This window comes from Mytilus californianus, unplaced genomic scaffold (assembly GCF_021869535.1).
Source record: "Mytilus californianus isolate M0D057914Y unplaced genomic scaffold, xbMytCali1.0.p SCAF_2, whole genome shotgun sequence".
NCBI lineage: Eukaryota > Metazoa > Mollusca > Bivalvia > Mytilida > Mytilidae > Mytilus > Mytilus californianus.
Genome location: NW_026262668.1, coordinates 111,758,129 through 111,778,042, shown reverse-complemented (window position 1 = coordinate 111,778,042; position 19,914 = coordinate 111,758,129).

Genomic DNA, 19,914 nt, shown 5'->3' with positions numbered 1-19,914 from the left:
GAGGCAGACATGCATTTCATCATTTTCATTTGTTAATGCATTCAGCCCAAAGACGCAATATAAGAGATCATGTTTTACATTTTGAAAATATGAAACATAATGAACTTTGATTTAACCAACCTATTTATTATGTCTCTAAATTAATTAGCGTATTTGATGCTTATTTGCTATATATATCTAGCTTTTTAAAAAAATGCAATTTTAAAATAACTCTATCTGATTTGTCCAAATTTTGTATAAATTACAATGTAATAGAATATAAACGTATAAATGGAGATGAGTGATTTTCGTCAATATAAAAACAACTCGACAAATAAAATACAAAAACACATCTAGAGGTAAACATGCAGTATTTCATACTAGTAAGCTGTAACAGATAATTATCTTATTTGAAGCTCTAAAAACGAAGATACCAACGGGAGAAACATTAATCGAAGAAAGACCAACACAATCATGACAAAAAAATAAAATATGGAGAAAACAACAATCTACAAAAGAAAGAATGAGCAATAAACTGAGCTGTAAACCGCCATTAATCTGAAGAAATTTAGCAGAAGCTACCAAAACTATACATGTGGCAGGGATAAATTTGTCTTTTTTCACTAAATCCTCTTTTTTTTTAACCTTGATTAATAAAATCTACATTGAAGAAAGTATGATAAAAATCAATACTGAAAACCTACTTAACTGATTAAAATCGTATTTTTACAGACGACAAAAACACAGCTACTAGGTACAATTTTAATTACAAATGGTATCGTACCAAAGAATACTGCAGTATGACGAAGCCAAACTCAAATCTCATAAAACTCCTGTAATCATACTTCAATGATGAAGACATAATCTTTCAATCAGTTTAATTGAGGTCTGGAGCTGGCATGTCAGTAACTGCTAGTAGTCCTTTGTTAATTTATGTATCATTGTCATTTTGCTTAGTTTCTTTTGTTACCTATTGTAACGTTCCGGGGTTTTCTTGTCAGGATATACCCGTCGTTACTTATGTGGGCCTCTGGTGAAGGAAATAATAATAAACATCATATTGGAGTTCATAAATTGTAATAATACTATTATTTCTGTTTAAGCAATACAACACATACAGTGGATCATAAAACCAAATACGTTAATAATATACACAATAAGTAATACAGCAAGGTGCATTACTTGCACCAAGTTAATAAAATAATTCTTCTAGCGCTCGATGCAAGAAAATCTACTTGGGACACGGCATTCTAATACTCTGCATACTTGGTGCAGGAAAATCTACTTGGGACACTGCATTCTAATACTCAGCATACTCGGTGCATGGTTAGCGATTTACCCGAGCAAACAGTACGTCAGCATTTTTATATGAAGACTTGGTTAATTATCAAGTCTATTAAATAATATCACCAAGCACTTTTACTTGGTGCAGCAAATTATAATTTGAGAGATACTGCTAACTGCATGGAGGTTCTTGGAGAGAAGCTCCCAGTAGGAACATGCGTCCCGTATTTTATACAAAATCTTCGTTACGTGTGACGTAATACACAAGTTATTCACAAACAAGAACAGGAACACGTAACGTTACATTTGGCGCGTTATACTGAAACTAAATATATACAAATACAAAATGAACAATAACACACATAAATAAAGTAGATATATAGATTTAAAGAAGTCAGTATATAATGTAAGGTCCAGGTAAGCTATTTCATCTGTAAAATACGAATCAGAACACAACAACGGACATCTGCATGTATCAAGTGTGGAACGGAGACCACAGTGATAATATAAACACATCTATCTTATTTACACAAGTTAAACCACAGTAAAATTATCAGCTTTCAAATTACCGGGGCGTAACACTACCCCCTACCTTATATAAAAAGGATTTGTCCTCAAATATGAGAGTATGTATGTCATGCAGATGTCATTTCATAATGTAATATAAAATCAACACATGATGTCTCACTTCGTGAGCAATTTGGTAAAGGTAGTCTCTTGGTGTAAGATTTAAAATTAATATTGTTCAGTAAGAAACACATCATAGAAATATTAAATATAACAATCCATCATTCAATCATGCAGGTATTTTCACTCTTCAAACCGTCTTCCTCTTCCTTTACATCGTCTTCTGTAAAATGTTGATTATATTTCGATAGTATATATATATATATCCCACTTCTGACACCAGTGTAACGTTCCGGGGTTTTCTTGTCAGGATATACCCGTCGTTACTTATGTGGGCCTCTGGTGAAGGAAATAATAATAAACATCATATTGGAGTTCATAAATTGTAATAATACTATTATTTCTGTTTAAGCAATACAACACATACAGTGGATCATAAAACCAAATACGTTAATAATATACACAATAAGTAATACAGCAAGGTGCATTACTTGCACCAAGTTAATAAAATAATTCTTCTAGCGCTCGATGCAAGAAAATCTACTTGGGACACGGCATTCTAATACTCTGCATACTTGGTGCAGGAAAATCTACTTGGGACACTGCATTCTAATACTCAGCATACTCGGTGCATGGTTAGCGATTTACCCGAGCAAACAGTACGTCAGCATTTTTATATGAAGACTTGGTTAATTATCAAGTCTATTAAATAATATCACCAAGCACTTTTACTTGGTGCAGCAAATTATAATTTGAGAGATACTGCTAACTGCATGGAGGTTCTTGGAGAGAAGCTCCCAGTAGGAACATGCGTCCCGTATTTTATACAAAATCTTCGTTACGTGTGACGTAATACACAAGTTATTCACAAACAAGAACAGGAACACGTAACGTTACATTTGGCGCGTTATACTGAAACTAAATATATACAAATACAAAATGAACAATAACACACATAAATAAAGTAGATATATAGATTTAAAGAAGTCAGTATATAATGTAAGGTCCAGGTAAGCTATTTCTTCTGTAAAATACGAATCAGAACACAACAACGGACATCTGCATGTATCAAGTGTGGAACGGAGACCACAGTGATAATATAAACACATCTATCTTATTTACACAAGTTAAACCACAGTAAAATTATCAGCTTTCAAATTACCGGGGCGTAACACTATTCTGATATCGGACTCGGACTTCTTTAAAACTGAGTTGTTTATCTGTGCGTATTGCTGTGTGTTTGTTTATTCTACATTGGCTAGAGGTAAAGGGGAGGGTTGAGATCTCACAAAACATGTTTAACCCCGCCGCATTTTTGCGCCTGTCCCAAGTCAGGAGCCTCTGGCCTTTGTTAGTCTTGTATGTTTTTTTTAACTTTAGGTCATTTATATGTTTTGGAGTTTAGTGTGACGTCCATTTTCATTGAACTAGTACACATTTTTGTTTAGGGGCCAGCTGAAGCCCGCCTCCGGGTGCGGGATTTTCTAGCTGTGTTGAAGACCCATTGGTGGCCTTCGGCTGTTTTCTGCTCTTTGGTCGGGTTGATGTCTCTTTGACACATTCCCCATTTCCATTCTCAATTTTATTCATTAATGAATTGCTACACTTGTGATACAATTTAGTCTTTGATTTGGTCTATTTTTGATATCTGTAATCTTCTTGTAAACACTTTCTAGTGATGAAAATGTTGTAATCATAGATAATTGATTGACTGTTGCTTTTTTTTTGTTCAGTGACAAATATTCCATCGGTTTCGAAGAGATTTGAAGGGTCGGATTTAGTTGGGTAGCGGAAGAAAGATTGCAACAGGCCACACACTGACACAACAATTCTGGTGCAAAGGTTCTTTAACGTGCAGATAGGGTTATACTAGTACATGTATTTTTATTACTCAAGGCATCAATCTAAACGCCTCTATTACGCTTGGACGTGGATGCGTATTTATATATCCCGCACTGTCACACGATAACCATCATTTTTGCGGCCCTTTATAGCTTGCTGCATGTTCGGTGTGAGCCAAGGCTCCGTGTTGAAGGCCGTACTTTGACCTTTAATGGATTACTTTTGCAAATTGTGACTTGGATGGAGAGTTGTCTCATTGGCACTCATACCACATCATCTTCTTATATCTATTTAGCATAGGTTTGATTCCAGAGGAGCAAGTGACCAAGTCAACAATCCGACGAATATATTTATATATTCGTTGAAACCTGGGACGATACTACAAGCACTCGGATATCGAACCATTTGAGAAGTTTGCATTCCATAAGGAGAAAACGGAACATCACCGTCAAAGAAGGAACAATTAATAAAAAATAATCACCCTGTTCGTCATAATTGTTGTCATACGATTACCGTTGAGATTTTAATATCTGGCGCTAAAGTAAAGAGACCACGAGTACAAGTGTGGTACAGACTATGATTTGTATTTAAAAATTTCTCACTGCATTATTTTTCTAACAAAAGAAAACAAATGTTGCTCATTTTTGTTATTGTCATTTTTTAAGACTTTATTTGGCGACCAAGGCTCCACGGTTATTATATATATACATTCATATTAGATCGGATGTAATTATTCAGTTAAACGATAGTATATTGCACTTCATAATATATCTATAATGTAATTATCAACTGTTTTATGTTTTCCTGATAAGTTTATGCTGTGAAGTCCTTAATTCGAAAACAGAAAATTCTAAAAATCTAAATCATCCAAGAACACAAACTGTCAATAGTATGATAAAAACGCCTTATATGTTAGCAAGCATGTTACTTTATATGCATTGACTTTTAAGAAATGGGAGGAAGCAAAGAAACAAAACAAAAAGGATTAACACAAAACAAATAAAACATTTTCTTTTTGAGATGAATTGCGAAATTTGACAAAATGTTATATTTCAAACACATATTTGTAGCTCACACTATATCAATGGGTGAACTTTTGAATCATTTGATTACACTTCATCATATAAAGCTTAGATTTGTCTGTACTGCCTTTCTTCCTACTAGTACCAATCAGTAATTGGTCTTTAGTCGAGTATAATGATTGTGGGAAACTTATTCCTAAAATATCCTTGGTATTTACATATTGAATAAGGTTTCCGCTAAAGTTTATTACATGCAATCTATGATTATGAGCTTCGCAAATTATCAAAGTGTCACTTGTTGCAGCAATTTCCTTTGGTTTAAATTTTTGGTCTATGTTAAATATTGGATGACCGCTATAGATATTTTTTACAGTTCCTAATTTATCTAAAATAACCACCCTGCCCTCACAATCCGCATTCAATCTGTTTAGAACAAATGCATCACCAATGTCGTTACTGGTTATACTAATGGGGTACGTAAACAAAATTTTGTTTAGGTCATCATGTTGAACTGTGTACTCGTGAACCCCATTTATGTCCATCACAATTAATTTTCGTTCTCCTGTAGGTGGAAATGCTGGTCCAGAACTCATAGCACCAATCATGATTTTTTCATTTCTTGACACGTGCATAGCGGTAGGTAAAAACGGAGATATATCATACCTGGAAACTTCAATATTGTGCTGATTGCATTGTATCAGTTTGATATAACTTTTATCCGATGCAATAAGTAGATCTCCATTTGGCGCTGACGCTATATCAAACGCTTTTATGTTGAAAGTCGAAATAATATTTAAGTAGTCTCCCTCGATTTTTATTTTCTGTAAGGTATTTAATGTTGCTCTTGTAATCCAAAGTGTGTTATCCAAACTAAATATTAATCTATTTATCACAGGCAAGTCGGTAGTGAATCTTTTCATAGAATCAAATTGAAATTCTACTGCTTTGGTTTCCTTTATTCCACAATTACTGTTATAAAGCATTGAACCTGACTGTTTACTTTTATGATGGCTTCTGTAAACACCACGCTGGTCTTCTTCAAGTCTACTTACCTTTTCCACATTGCTGAATTCGGACAATGATTCAGTAGAAATATGTGTATTTCTGACCAAATCTTGACGGCAGCATAATAGTTGTAAAAGCCAAAATATGCCAGATTGACTTCGTTCAGTATTTTCATATTTCTTTTCACTCATAAACTCTTTCGTTATTTTTGTAGTGTGATTCTCAGATCCTCGAATTTTAACATGAATTGTAGTTTTGCATTCCCTGCACATTGATAAATCACAATTAAAACATTTGAATATGGTCTTTGGTATTTTTTCGCAAAAGAAACAAGAAATCGAAGCTTTTCTTGTAGATGACATTTTATCCATAAGTCTTTGAGATATCAAAAAGAACTTTAATAGTTTTTATGTTTGTCTAGTCACTGAATGAAACTATATTCAATTTCAAGCTATTGTGATAATTGTATTGTCGAATTTATTCTTTTATTCAAAATCAAGTATTATAATACACATTCTTTTTTACTATAGAAAGTTTGTTTTCGTAAATTAGATAGATTGTAATAATAACTCATACAAATGTTTATTGTAATTTCTTCTATGTGCCCTTTGTTATTCCACTGACTGAAATTAAAAGGGGAGTTAAGATATCCTTAAATCTTAGTTTAACCTGTTAACAGGTCATGTACATCCTTAAATCCTGGTTTAACCTGTTAACTGGTCATGTACATCCTTAAATCCTGGTTTAACCTGTTAACTGGTCATGTACATCCTTAAAATCCTGATTTAACCTGTTAACTGGTCATGTACATCCTTAAAACTTAGTTTAACCTGTTAACTGGTCATGTACATCCTTAAATCCTGGTTTAACCTGTTAACTGGTCATGTACATCCTTAAATCCTGGTTTAACCTGTTAACTGGTCATGTACATCCTTAAATCCTGATTTAACCTGTTAACTGGTCATTTACATTCTTAAATCCTGGTTTAACCTATTAACTGGTCATGTACATCCTTAAAATCCTGGTTTTACTGTTAACTGGTCGTGTACATCCTTAAATCCTGGTTTAACCTGTTAACTGGTCATGCACATCCTTAAATCCTGGTTTAACCTGTTAACTGGTCATGTACCTGTCATTAGTTATACACTCTGAGTAAAATTAAAATCAGTTAGATCTCAATATATTATAATATTTATAGTTCATGGGCTTGTTCAAAGTCTGGAACTGTTCTTCAAGACAGTATTCACTATTTATTGACCTCTATGCTATTCTGACAGATTACTATATCATAATGATACATTTTTATACTATAAAGACGTATTGGTTTTACAATAATGCTGACAAAAGAAATGGGGACGCTTTCGAATTGAGAACAGAGACCAGACAGTGCTCAGGCATTGAACCGACGCAGGACATTGTTACGATTTTGATCCGATACATCAGAATCTTTCACGACATCTTCATGATTGTAATCCGCCGACTAGATAAAATCGGCTAAAATGCCCGAATGTTACGGGACGCACTTAACTGTCGGGAGTGCTTGGTCAACCTCTCCGGACCATTCCCGATCCGAAACACTCTGTGACGAACATTTACGACTGCGTTCAGACAATGATAGGACATCCTAGATAATTGAAGATAGTAATCCGACTTTTTCATCTTTCGTGTCCGACGGTAGACGCTGCATGCCTGATCTCAAACGGGAGCCATTATCAGAACTGTGTGAACGCAATATTAATACAATAAAAATAAATTTCTTCCCATTCCCCACTGATAACATGCATTGTTTATTTGATACTGGAAGTAAGAAATAAATGCCTGTGAGTTACTTCAAGCATTATACATTAGATTTTCGAAGTAAACATTACTTTGATATTGTTGTACTATGTATATTCTAAAGTCATATGTAACGAATTTCTGGTAATTATAATGTTAAGTAAATTATTGAACCATCGCATGCATATAAAACTAAGTCCTCTGTCCTCTTTTTTTAACACTTATTCCGAATCTATAACTTATAATCGACACACATATTTCATTCGGAGAGGATTTGTGCGCATGACAAGATGGATGTTTTGAATTTTTGAGCTCTCAATATAAATTCCTATAACTATGGATCTAATGATTGACTTTACACCATAGATCGTATGTATCTTATTTAAAGGTTTTGGGATGAGGATCTTATCCTCTTAACGCCCGCTAGCAAAGATTATTGTGTATTTGAGATAACCTGTGATCCCGTTCCGATCCGATGTACTATTCACATAAAACTATATTAACTCAACTGAGGGTCTAGAGGAGTTAACTAAAAATGGGAGACAAAAAAGATAAAAAGGGTGACAAATCAACAACGCAGATTCTAAAGGAAAGTAGGAATGTCTTGTATGGAGAAGAAACAGAGATACCTGCCGTTCTAAATAACGTTTTGACACTATTAAACAGAATGGATACACGACTATCCTCGATCGAAAAAAATACAGGAAAAAACACAACAACTTTGAGTCAAATGAACGATAAATTTAATTCTCTTTCCGCAAGAGTAATCGACGCAGAAAAGGGTATAGTATATGTCAAGTCGAGAGTGACTCAACTAGAAGCAACTTCTCAGGGTACAGGAAATTTATTCGATGAGATTAAGTCAAAGACAGACATATTAGCTTCAAAGATAGAACATTTACAGATGGAAAAGACTGATTTTAAAAACAGTCAAGATAACATGAAAGAGAAAATAGATAAGTTAGAGAAAGAAAAATGTGTGTTGAACGACAAATTTGTTGATATGTTATGCCGTTCGATGAAGTACAATCTTATATTCTCCGGGATTGGGGAACATAGAAATGAAGACTGTGAAGACAAATTCCGCCGATTCTTATATCAGGAGAAGAGAATTGAACAAAGACTAGAATTTGGCAATGTTCATCGTTTTGGGGAGAGTTACCGTGACAAACCGAGACCGATCATAGCACGATTTTTGTACTTTTCCGAATTAGATATGGTAAAACGTGCCGGAAAAAATCTTAAAGGTACACACTATGGAGTGAACCAGCAATTTCCAGCTGAAATTGAAGAAAAAAGACGGAAACCGTTTATCCTATCATGAAAGCCGAACGAAAAAATAATTCAAAAGTAGTGCTTATCCGTGACAAACTATATGTTAATGACGAATTAGTGTCAGTTGCCAACGACGAAGCGCCTCGTGAAGAGCCCCGCCAGTCAACTACCAGACCGAAGAAAAGATCGCGAGTGAGTTCTACTCCAGACAGAGGACAGAGTTAGGTCAACCGTGGGGGAGAAAATAACAGTCCAGCTCATTCAACCGATAACAGTACAAACAATCATATGTTTGATAAGTGTCGGTTAGTGTATGGAAAGGTATATACTGAGGGGCTTGCCCCGAGCTCTTAATTTCATAGTATATACCTTTCCATACACTATCCAATTTAGCACATATTTACAACTTGAGTAATCCTGTAATTAGTCTATTGATATGTTTGACTGACTAAGTGTAGCTCATTTACGTAGTTTTGTAAATCTACTCACTAGTATCATTGTAAAATATTGAATCCAGAATGAAAAGATGGTAGCTGCTGGTGTAAGTATGTTTATTGACACAAAGCGGTGTTTTTTTATACATGTATTTCTTCACATGGTAAGATGACAAAATAAATTGACTAAAAGCAGGCAATAATTAAATTGCAATGGAAGCTTTACATTCTTGAAAACATTTTTTTCAATTTCACATAAAAACCAAAACTATAATAAATTTTACACATATAGATAGTTTGCAGTGGCGGATCCAAAAAGGGGGAGGGGGAGTTCAGGAGGGGGATGGAAAACGCCCTTTTTGTGATGATCAATGCTTTTAAATGAGGACATACAGTTGGACCCCCCCCCCCCACCCCCTCCCTTTATTTCGGGTTGGAACCCCTTTTAAAAATGACTGGATCTGCCCTGGTATGTACCCATAGGTAGTCTAGTAGATAGTCTACATGCATGAAATATTTGTCACTGGACATTAAGCAACCAATAATCAATCAATTCATGACGAAATAGATCAAATTGCTTTAATTTCCCTTCACAAGGTTTCATGGTTCACTCTTTTTTGTGTACAAAGTAATTGCATGGAAGATAAATGATTACAATTTTCAGATGGCGTTGTACTCTAATCAAGGTATAAAAAATCATATTTGTTACTCTTTATTTAAATGAAAGAAACTTTTAATCGTCAAAAACATTTTTAGATCCTAAGATTAAATAGTAGGATGTTAAAAAATCAATTTGAAAACTAATTACAAACTATTTAGTTTAATTTGGAACACAGCATTTATTTCAAAATAGCCAGTAGCAATTTTTTTTTAATATCTTGATTACGATACAATGAAATCTTACCCTTGTGGTCATTCATGCGTAGTTACTTAGTACATGGAAAAAGTATGTACTATGAAAATTAGAAGGCAAATATAAGCAATTTGATTGGACGAGAAGTTGTAAGTATGTGCTAAAACAATGTTAAAAATACTTACATTAAATGTGTGTGGTCTTAGTAGACGTGTTCAATATCCGGATTTCTAGATCTTATTAATAACTATGATATTCTTTGTTTTGTAGTGTCAAAAACGGATGATGTAGACAAAATTGATATACCAAATTTTGAAATTAAGATGAAAAATAGATTTCTTTTGCGGAGGGTAAAATCTGGGGTAATAGTATTATCATCACGTTTTTAAGACACATGTAGCAGATAAGATAAATATGATTGATACAGAGAGCAAATATATCATGTGGTTCACAGTTGATAAAGAAATGTTTCGTCTAAACCAAAATGTTTTGTTTGGAATTGTGTACATTCCTCCTGAAAATTCATCGTATTGTATTGGGGACCTCTATAACGAAATAGAAAATGAGTTTTTGAACTTCTGTTCGCACTATAATTATATTTGTCTTATGGGAGATTTCAATTCTAGAACTAGCCGAGATCCAGATTTTATTGATCTTGATAACGATGAATTCTCAGGAATGTTAGACATTGAAAATACCTGTATCAACGCATTACATAATTTAGGGTTACCCATCCAGAGACAAAGTATGGATATTAAAAAGAATAATTTTGGTAATTATTTATTAGATTTTTGTAAATATAACAATATGCTTATTGTTAATGGTAGACTTGGTGACAACAGTGGACACTTTACTTGCAAAAATGCTAGTGTAGTTGATTATAATATAAGTTCCCCATGTTTTCTCACACTTGTCGAAAATTTCTCTATATTAGAAACGAATACTTTATTTTCGGATATACATAATCCGTTATCATTAACTCTTAAAGCCGAAGTAATTGAAAATAAAGTGGTTGAAGATGAACCATCGTATGAAAAGATTAAAGACTGGGAGAGTACTAAAACTGCAGACTTTATTGATAATATAGACGGAGAAAGAGTAAACGAAATACTGACTCAACTAGTAAATATGGTTGACAACGCAACAATAAGTGAAACAACCATAAATACCGCAGTAGAGAGTATTAGTAATTTACTAACCGATGCACCTAAGAGTACTTTTGGCACATATACCCAGCAAAAAGTTAATCCAAATTTACAAAAATATAAGAAAGCATCCAAACCGTGGTTTGACTATGATTGTAAAGAAGCCAGGAAAAATTATAAATCATCAAAAAGAAAGTTGAGAAGAAATCGATCTCAATTTCAGGAGGCCGAAACTAAATCATTAGAGAAAAAATATAAGAGGACTATGGATAAAAGTATGAGAAAACATAGGAAAAAAATTAGAAATAGAATAAATAATTTGAAATCCACTAATCCAAAAGAATATTGGAAAATTTTGAATAGTGGAAAAAAACAGAAAAGCCCTAATATACCTATGAATATATTGTTAGATTATTTTAAAACATTGAATTCTGGTAGCGCAAATGAAGATGGCGAAAATGTAAACAACCAAAACGACACTGGTAGATTAAATATGTCATTGAATGTACCCATAACTGTAGATGAAATTGAAAAAGCAGTTAAAAATCTGAAAAATAATAAAGCCTCTGGTGACGATGTTATTATAAATGAGTATTTGAAGCATTCATTTCATATTCTATCTAGTATATTAGTAAAGCTGTTTAATATTATATTTGACAGTGGCATTATTCCCGAGATTTGGTTATTGGGAAATATTATACCATTATATAAAAACAAGGGTGACAAATTGGATCCCAAAAACTTTAGGCCTATCACTATTATTAGTTGCTTTGGTAAATTATTTACCTCTGTTTTGAATACAAGATTAAACAATTTTTCTGATGATTATCAGATAATTTGTGAAAATCAGTCAGGATTTAGAAATGGATATAGTACTAAAGATAATTTATTTGTTATTTACATGTTATTTAGCTAAATGAAAAGTAAAAGAAAAAAATGTGTTGTGCCTTTATTGACTTCGCTAAAGCCTTTGATAGTGTATGGAGAAATGGATTGTATCAGAAATTGCTTGGACACGAAATTAATGGTAAAATTTATAACGTAATATTCAATATGTATAGTGGTATTAAATCAAGAATTGTATATAATGGTCAATCATCTGACTATTTTCCTTGTAATATTGGTGTAAGACAAGGAGAAAATCTCTCTCCTTTTTTATTCTTCTTATATCTGAATGGTTTGGAATCTTTTTTTTACAAATGCATGATGTTTTGGGACTAAGCTGTATATCTGAAGAAATTGAGAATGAGATGAATATTTATATTAAGCTTTTTGCTTTATTATATGCAGACGATACTGTTCTATTTCCTGAATCAGTTGAATCTCTTCAGTCTCAACTTAATACATTTAGTGAATATTGTAAACTTTGGAAACTTAGTGTAAATTCTAGTAAAACGAAAATTATGATTTTTTCTAGTGGACGTTTATCGCAAAATCCTCATTTTTATTTTAATAATATTGAATTAGAAGTTGTCAAAGAAATTCCATATTTGGGATTGACTTTTTCAAGGACAGGTAGCTTTGCAAGTACTAAAAAGATATTAGTTACTAAGGCATATCGAGCTATGTACGATGTACTTAAAAAGGGGAGAGTTCATAACCTTTTTGTGAGATGTCAGTATGATTTGTTCGATAAGATAGTGAAGCCTATTTTACTTTATGGGTGTGAAATTTGGGGGTTCAGTAATATAGATATTATAGAGAGAGTACATTTGAAATTTTGCAAGCTACTACTGAACTTGAAGAAGTCGACCCCAAACTTTATGGTTTATGGCGAACTTGGTGTCTATCCCATGGCAGTCTACATTAAACTGCGTATGGTAAATTATTGGTGTAGAATTGTTCACGGCAAAGAAAATAAGTTGTCACACATTTTGTATAACTTTATGTTTTTTAAATATTCACAGAATAATTGTACGTCTGAATGGGTTATTTTTATAAAAAATATTCTTGATATATGTGGCTATAGTAATATCTGGTTAGCACAAACTGGCTTTAGCACAAAATGGCTAAATAATAGTTTAAAACAGAAGTTATTTGACCAATTTCAACAAAACTGGCGTTCAGATATATGTAATTCGTCAAAAGGTTTATCGTACAGATTATATAAGGATAAGTTTGAATTCGAAAAATATTTAGATATATTACCAGATAGAGAAAGGGTTATATTTTGTAGATTTATAACTGGTAATCATAGATTACCAATTGAAACTGGTAGATTGATAGGTTTAGATAGAGAAAGGAGATATTGTAATTTATGTTTATGTCAAGAATTAGGTGACGAATTTCACTTTCTTCTAAATTGTAGATCCCTAGACGCCTCAAGAAAACTGTTTTTGGATAATTGTTATTGTAACAGAGTAAATGTACAAACAAACAGTACAAACAATCATATGTTTAATAAGTGTCGGTTAGTGTATGGAAAGGTATATACTGAGGGGCTTGCCCCGAGCTCTTAATTTCATAGTATATACTTTTCCATACACTATCCAATTTAGCACATATTTACAACTTGAGTAATCCTGTAATTAGTCTATTGATATGTTTGACTGACTAAGTGTAGCTCATTTACGTAGTTTTGTAAATCTACTCACTAGTATCATTGTAAAATATTGAATCCAGAATGAAAAGATGGTAGCTGCTGGTGTAAGTATGTTTATTGACACAAAGCGGTGTTTTTTTATACATGTATTTCTTCACATGGTAAGATGACAAAATAAATTGACTAAAAGCAGGCAATAATTAAATTGCAATGGAAGCTTTACATTCTTGAAAACATTTTTTTCAATTTCACATAAAAACCAAAACTATAATAAATTTTACACATATAGATAGTTTGCAGTGGCGGATCCAAAAAGGGGGAGGGGGAGTTCAGGAGGGGGATGGAAAACGCCCTTTTTGTGATGATCAATGCTTTTAAATGAGGACATACAGTTGGACCCCCCCCCCACCCCCTCCCTTTATTTCGGGTTGGAACCCCTTTTAAAAATGACTGGATCTGCCCTGGTATGTACCCATAGGTAGTCTAGTAGATAGTCTACATGCATGAAATATTTGTCACTGGACATTAAGCAACCAATAATCAATCAATTCATGACGAAATAGATCAAATTGCTTTAATTTCCCTTCACAAGGTTTCATGGTTCACTCTTTTTTGTGTACAAAGTAATTGCATGGAAGATAAATGATTACAATTTTCAGATGGCGTTGTACTCTAATCAAGGTATAAAAAATCATATTTGTTACTCTTTATTTAAATGAAAGAAACTTTTAATCGTCAAAAACATTTTTAGATCCTAAGATTAAATAGTAGGATGTTAAAAAATCAAAATTGTTCGATAAGATAGTGAAGCCTATTTTACTTTATGGGTGTGAAATTTGGGGGTTCAGTAATATAGATATTATAGAGAGAGTACATTTGAAATTTTGCAAGCTACTACTGAACTTGAAGAAGTCGACCCCAAACTTTATGGTTTATGGCGAACTTGGTGTCTATCCCATGGCAGTCTACATTAAACTGCGTATGGTAAATTATTGGTGTAGAATTGTTCACGGCAAAGAAAATAAGTTGTCACACATTTTGTATAACTTTATGTTTTTTAAATATTCACAGAATAATTGTACGTCTGAATGGGTTATTTTTATAAAAAATATTCTTGATATATGTGGCTATAGTAATATCTGGTTAGCACAAACTGGCTTTAGCACAAAATGGCTAAATAATAGTTTAAAACAGAAGTTATTTGACCAATTTCAACAAAACTGGCGTTCAGATATATGTAATTCGTCAAAAGGTTTATCGTACAGATTATATAAGGATAAGTTTGAATTCGAAAAATATTTAGATATATTACCAGATAGAGAAAGGGTTATATTTTGTAGATTTATAACTGGTAATCATAGATTACCAATTGAAACTGGTAGATTGATAGGTTTAGATAGAGAAAGGAGATATTGTAATTTATGTCAATGTCAAGAATTAGGTGACGAATTTCACTTTCTTCTAAATTGTAGATCCCTAGACGCCTCAAGAAAACTGTTTTTGGATAATTGTTATTGTAACAGAGTAAATGTAATTAAATTTTGTAAATTATTACAAACAACACATAGAAATAAGCTAAAAAATATATGTAAATTTATAAGGGTTATAAATTCATTAGCAGGTCTTCCTGGTTAGCCTTTGTCTATCTGTTTTTCTATTATAATAACTAAATGATCTTGTATAGTAATTGTAACATGCATATCTTGTCATGTGCACAATTTATTTTGTATACTATGTATTATTATTTCATTCTTTGTACCAATATTTTTACAGTGGTTTTAAAGAATAAAATTGTCTTGTCTTGTCTTGTTCGGTGATTGGTTAATTTGTTGATCAAAAACTTTGGCTGTTAAGGTTCATGTGGACCCTTTGGTTAAAATGGCTGCGTTTTCACCTCAACATTTACTCTGAGTACAGACAAACCTGTGCTTCTGGAAAAGTTTTAAGGCATAGCATGCCCTAGATGAATAAAATTCAATTGCATTGTAATTTAAAACTTAACTGGATTTTGCAGTGCACTTTTTTTCGTCCCTGCAGAAGATGATAAAATTAACAAACAGTTGAGTTTCACTTGATATGGTCCACTCAGGTACACAGTTTAAATCACCAATTACCTAAGAACTGAATGCTTCTTTTTGTAAATTTATTAGGGTGTAAAAGCGTTGACCGAAGTACATTTTGTATGAAGCGCGGAAGCGCTTCATTCCGCGCTTCATTCTAAAAATGTGCGGACGGTCAACGCTTTTACAACCCTATAGGTAGTAAAGTATGTCTGGCACTTATTTTCCTAGTAAAAATTTCCAGGGACATACTTTTCTAGTAAATTATGGTCATGGAGTTTTTCATGCATATCTAGGACAATTTTCAAATTTGTATCGAACTTTTCAGAAAATGACTAAATCATAAAAGTATAAAATATTTGAATGATGAAAAAAATAATATCCTAGTAAAAAAGTCCTTGTTAACATTTGATTATAAGTAAAAAGTCCCTCCAAAATTTCAATTTTTGAGAGTAAGACATTCCTTAATATTAAATAAAATTTGTATAATTATTACTTCAATAGTAAAATAAAGAAACAAAAAATTTTAAGAAATAAAAAACATAAAAGTCTGTAATATCAATTTTCCTAGCAAAAAAAGTCCAGTGTAATTGTTTTGAAAATCACTTATATTTTGATAAAATCATGAAAGATTGATGTACAACTGTTAAAAACATATTGAAACTTAACAATTAAACATTCCATTGTTTACATGTAAATGATTTCTTTCAGTTTAAGGAAAGTGAAGTGAAATGAAGGACATGGACATTTTTACCTAGGAATATTAAGGACGCGGACATTAATAGCTCGGAAAATTTATCTTTTATCTGTGTACATTATTTACTGACATCGGACTAAAAATACTAGTAAATTCTGTAACCATGTGCATTTTATAATAGCAATTTATGTCCGCCATGACACATTTTTACCAAGACTGATTTATCTCTTACAGATACAGGCAATTTTAAATATGTATATGGACTTGAACCTTACTTAACTATAGGCTCAGAGGAACAAAGAAAATGATTTGCCACTTTAAGACAGTCATCATAACCTAAATAAAGAAAGGGATAATGTAGCTTATGTTAGAACCAGTAGAAGATAAAAATCTATTTTCATTGGACTGTCCTATTCTTGAAAACTGTAATGGCATTCATCAATGGTCAGAATGATATATATAATAATTTTATCAAGCTTTCTTCGGAAAAATTCTATGATTAATGACGATATCTATGTAACAAAACGTATATTAAATGGTCAAAACTATCATAAATTTCAAGAATGATGGAGTTGTCTCTCCTTGTCCAAATCTAGCTGGATGTTTCCAATACTTATTTAACTTGGGACTATTATACTAATTAGTAAAAAAGTCACAGATTGAATTAATACGAACATGTCACTACTACAGCTCAACTTAAGGCCTCCTCTGAACATTTTAAGGTCCCCACTATGTATTGGTTACCTAAACTACACAAAAACCCGTAAAATATCGTTTCATCTCGGCCTCTAGTAAGTGTTCTATACTACTTATCTTTCTGTGTTTTTAACGAATTCCTTAACTACTATCAAAGAACTTATCGTTATTTTTTGTAATAAAACATATGAAAACAGTGGAATTAACCATTTTTGGAGTGTAAAAAATTCTTTGGATGTTTCAGATAAATTACGTTCTTTTGATGGTCCTTTTGATTCGGTTGACAGTTTTGACTTTTCCACTCTTTATACTACACTTCCGCACAATCTTATCAAACAAAAGTTTTCCTATCTAAGTAAATGGTCGTTAGATAAATCTGGTTGCATATTTATTTGCTGCAACTCATATAAAGCCTTTTTCTCTAATGAGAGGTAAATATGCTAGATATACTTACTGGAGGTGTGATGAGATTAAAGAACTAAATTTTCTCCTTGACAACATTTATGTACGTTTCGGCAATAAAATTTATCGACAGATTGTAGGTATTTCTATGTGCACCAATTGTGCCCCTTTAATAGCAGACTTGTTCCTTTACTGTAATGAATCATAATTTATGGACAAACTCAGTAAAGAACCGTCTAAATTCCATGTAATTGATAAATTCAACAATACTTACCGTTATCTTAATGATATTTTTTCGTTAAATAATCAAGAATTCTCTAACTATACTGCTGAAATTTACCCAAAGGAACTACTTACTTTAAATAAATCTAATATCAACAGCAATAACTGTCCTTTCCTAGATTTAGATATTTCAGTATTACACCAGAAACTCTACACAAAAATTTACGACAAAAGGGGTGATTTTTCTTTCCCTATTGTTAATTTTCCCTTTGTGGACGGTGATGTTAGTTTGGCATCGTCTTAAGGTGTTTATATATCCCAATTCGTTCGCTATGCTCGTGTCTGTAGTGACGTTTTGGATTTTAATTAGCGTAATCTATGTATTACTAGTAAATTATTAAGTCAGGGATTTCGTTACAACAAATTACTTAAAACCTTTACTTAATTCTTTCATAGATACAAAAATTTGGTCTGCGAGTTTGGCTGTACCTGTAGAAAACTGATTTCAAACAGAATAGCACATCCAAAATTTTACGGTGATATTGTAAACCGAGCCCGCAAATTTAGAAACGATCCGTGTAAACTTATCAATCCTTTAAATAAACTAATTCTAAAAGGTTACCTATTCAACACTGTAATTAAATCTTTGAATATTGTTTTTATTGGCATAAATATTGATTTTGTTATCAGTAAATTAAAACCATACCATATTACACATATGTACTATCACGGTACTACAATCTGTCGATACCTATAGTTTGGCATTGCACAAGGTCATGATTTTTTCTGACTGCTAATGGCGTCCTTAAACTAAATCCATTGGATGTTGGATGTGTACTGATCGATATTTTAGTCTTAGATACATGATTTTTTTTATTAGTTGTTATTGGTTTTGAACTAGCTGTCAGTAACTGCGACTACTCTCTGATCTGTACTTAGTGTCTTTTTGTTTTTTGGGATGTATAAGTACCCGTCCACGTCCACTCTGTGTTTCTGTTAGATTTATTTCTATTTGTATCCATCTGATGAGTTAAGCCTTTTTCAACAGATTTTTATAGTTTGTTCTTATGTTGTAATGTTACACCACTGTCCCAGGTTAGGGGGAAGGTTGAGCGCTCGCAAACATGTTTAAGCCGCCACATTCTTTATGTGTCTGTCCCAAGTCAGGAGCCTGTAGATCAGTGGTTGTCTTTGGTTCATGTCTGTCATATTTGTTTTTCGTTAATTGTTTTGTTATAAATTAGGCCGTTAGTTTTCTCAATTGAATTGTTTCATATTTTTCATGTCGGGGCCTTTTATAGCCGACCATACGGTATGGGGTTTTCTCATTGTTGAAGGCCGTACGGTTGCCTATAATTGCTTACATCCACTTTATTTGAACTTTGGTGGATGGTTGTCTCATTGGCAATCATACCACATCTCCTTATTTTTATATTTCTAGTTTCGTGATTAAGTTAAACGTTTTTATGCAATCAATACCATTACAATTACCAATACGTATTGTCTTAGATATAGGAAGATTATGTTATTTTATTGTTTAGTTTGTTTCAAGGATTTGTCATTATACAAATCCTAGGTTTGTTTGTTATGTTATGAATAATTGCACTGTAACTTATCTGCCCTTCAACGGGCACCTCATATAAACACCTTGATTGGGAAATAAACTTATCTGTATCTATATCTGTATTGGGTAAATGTCAAGATGATCAAGTTCAATGTATGTGTTGTAAATTCCCCTAAAATGCTTATTAGAATGTCCACTATATGACATCAAAAGAGAAGACTTTTTCAATACATTTCTAACATTTGTTATAATTTTAAAAACTTAAATAAATCTTCCAAATTTTTATGGCTCTTAACACAAGAAAATGTATCTCTTATTAAAAATATGATTTTATGGAAAAGTAAAAAATGGGCTGTTATATTGGAGAGTGTTTTGAATTAAGGAGATCAGGTCTGAATATTGATACTAAGTCTAGTAAATAATTTGAGAACGAATGCATATATATAATGTAATTTCATTATTTATTTGTGCATTCATAATATATATTGT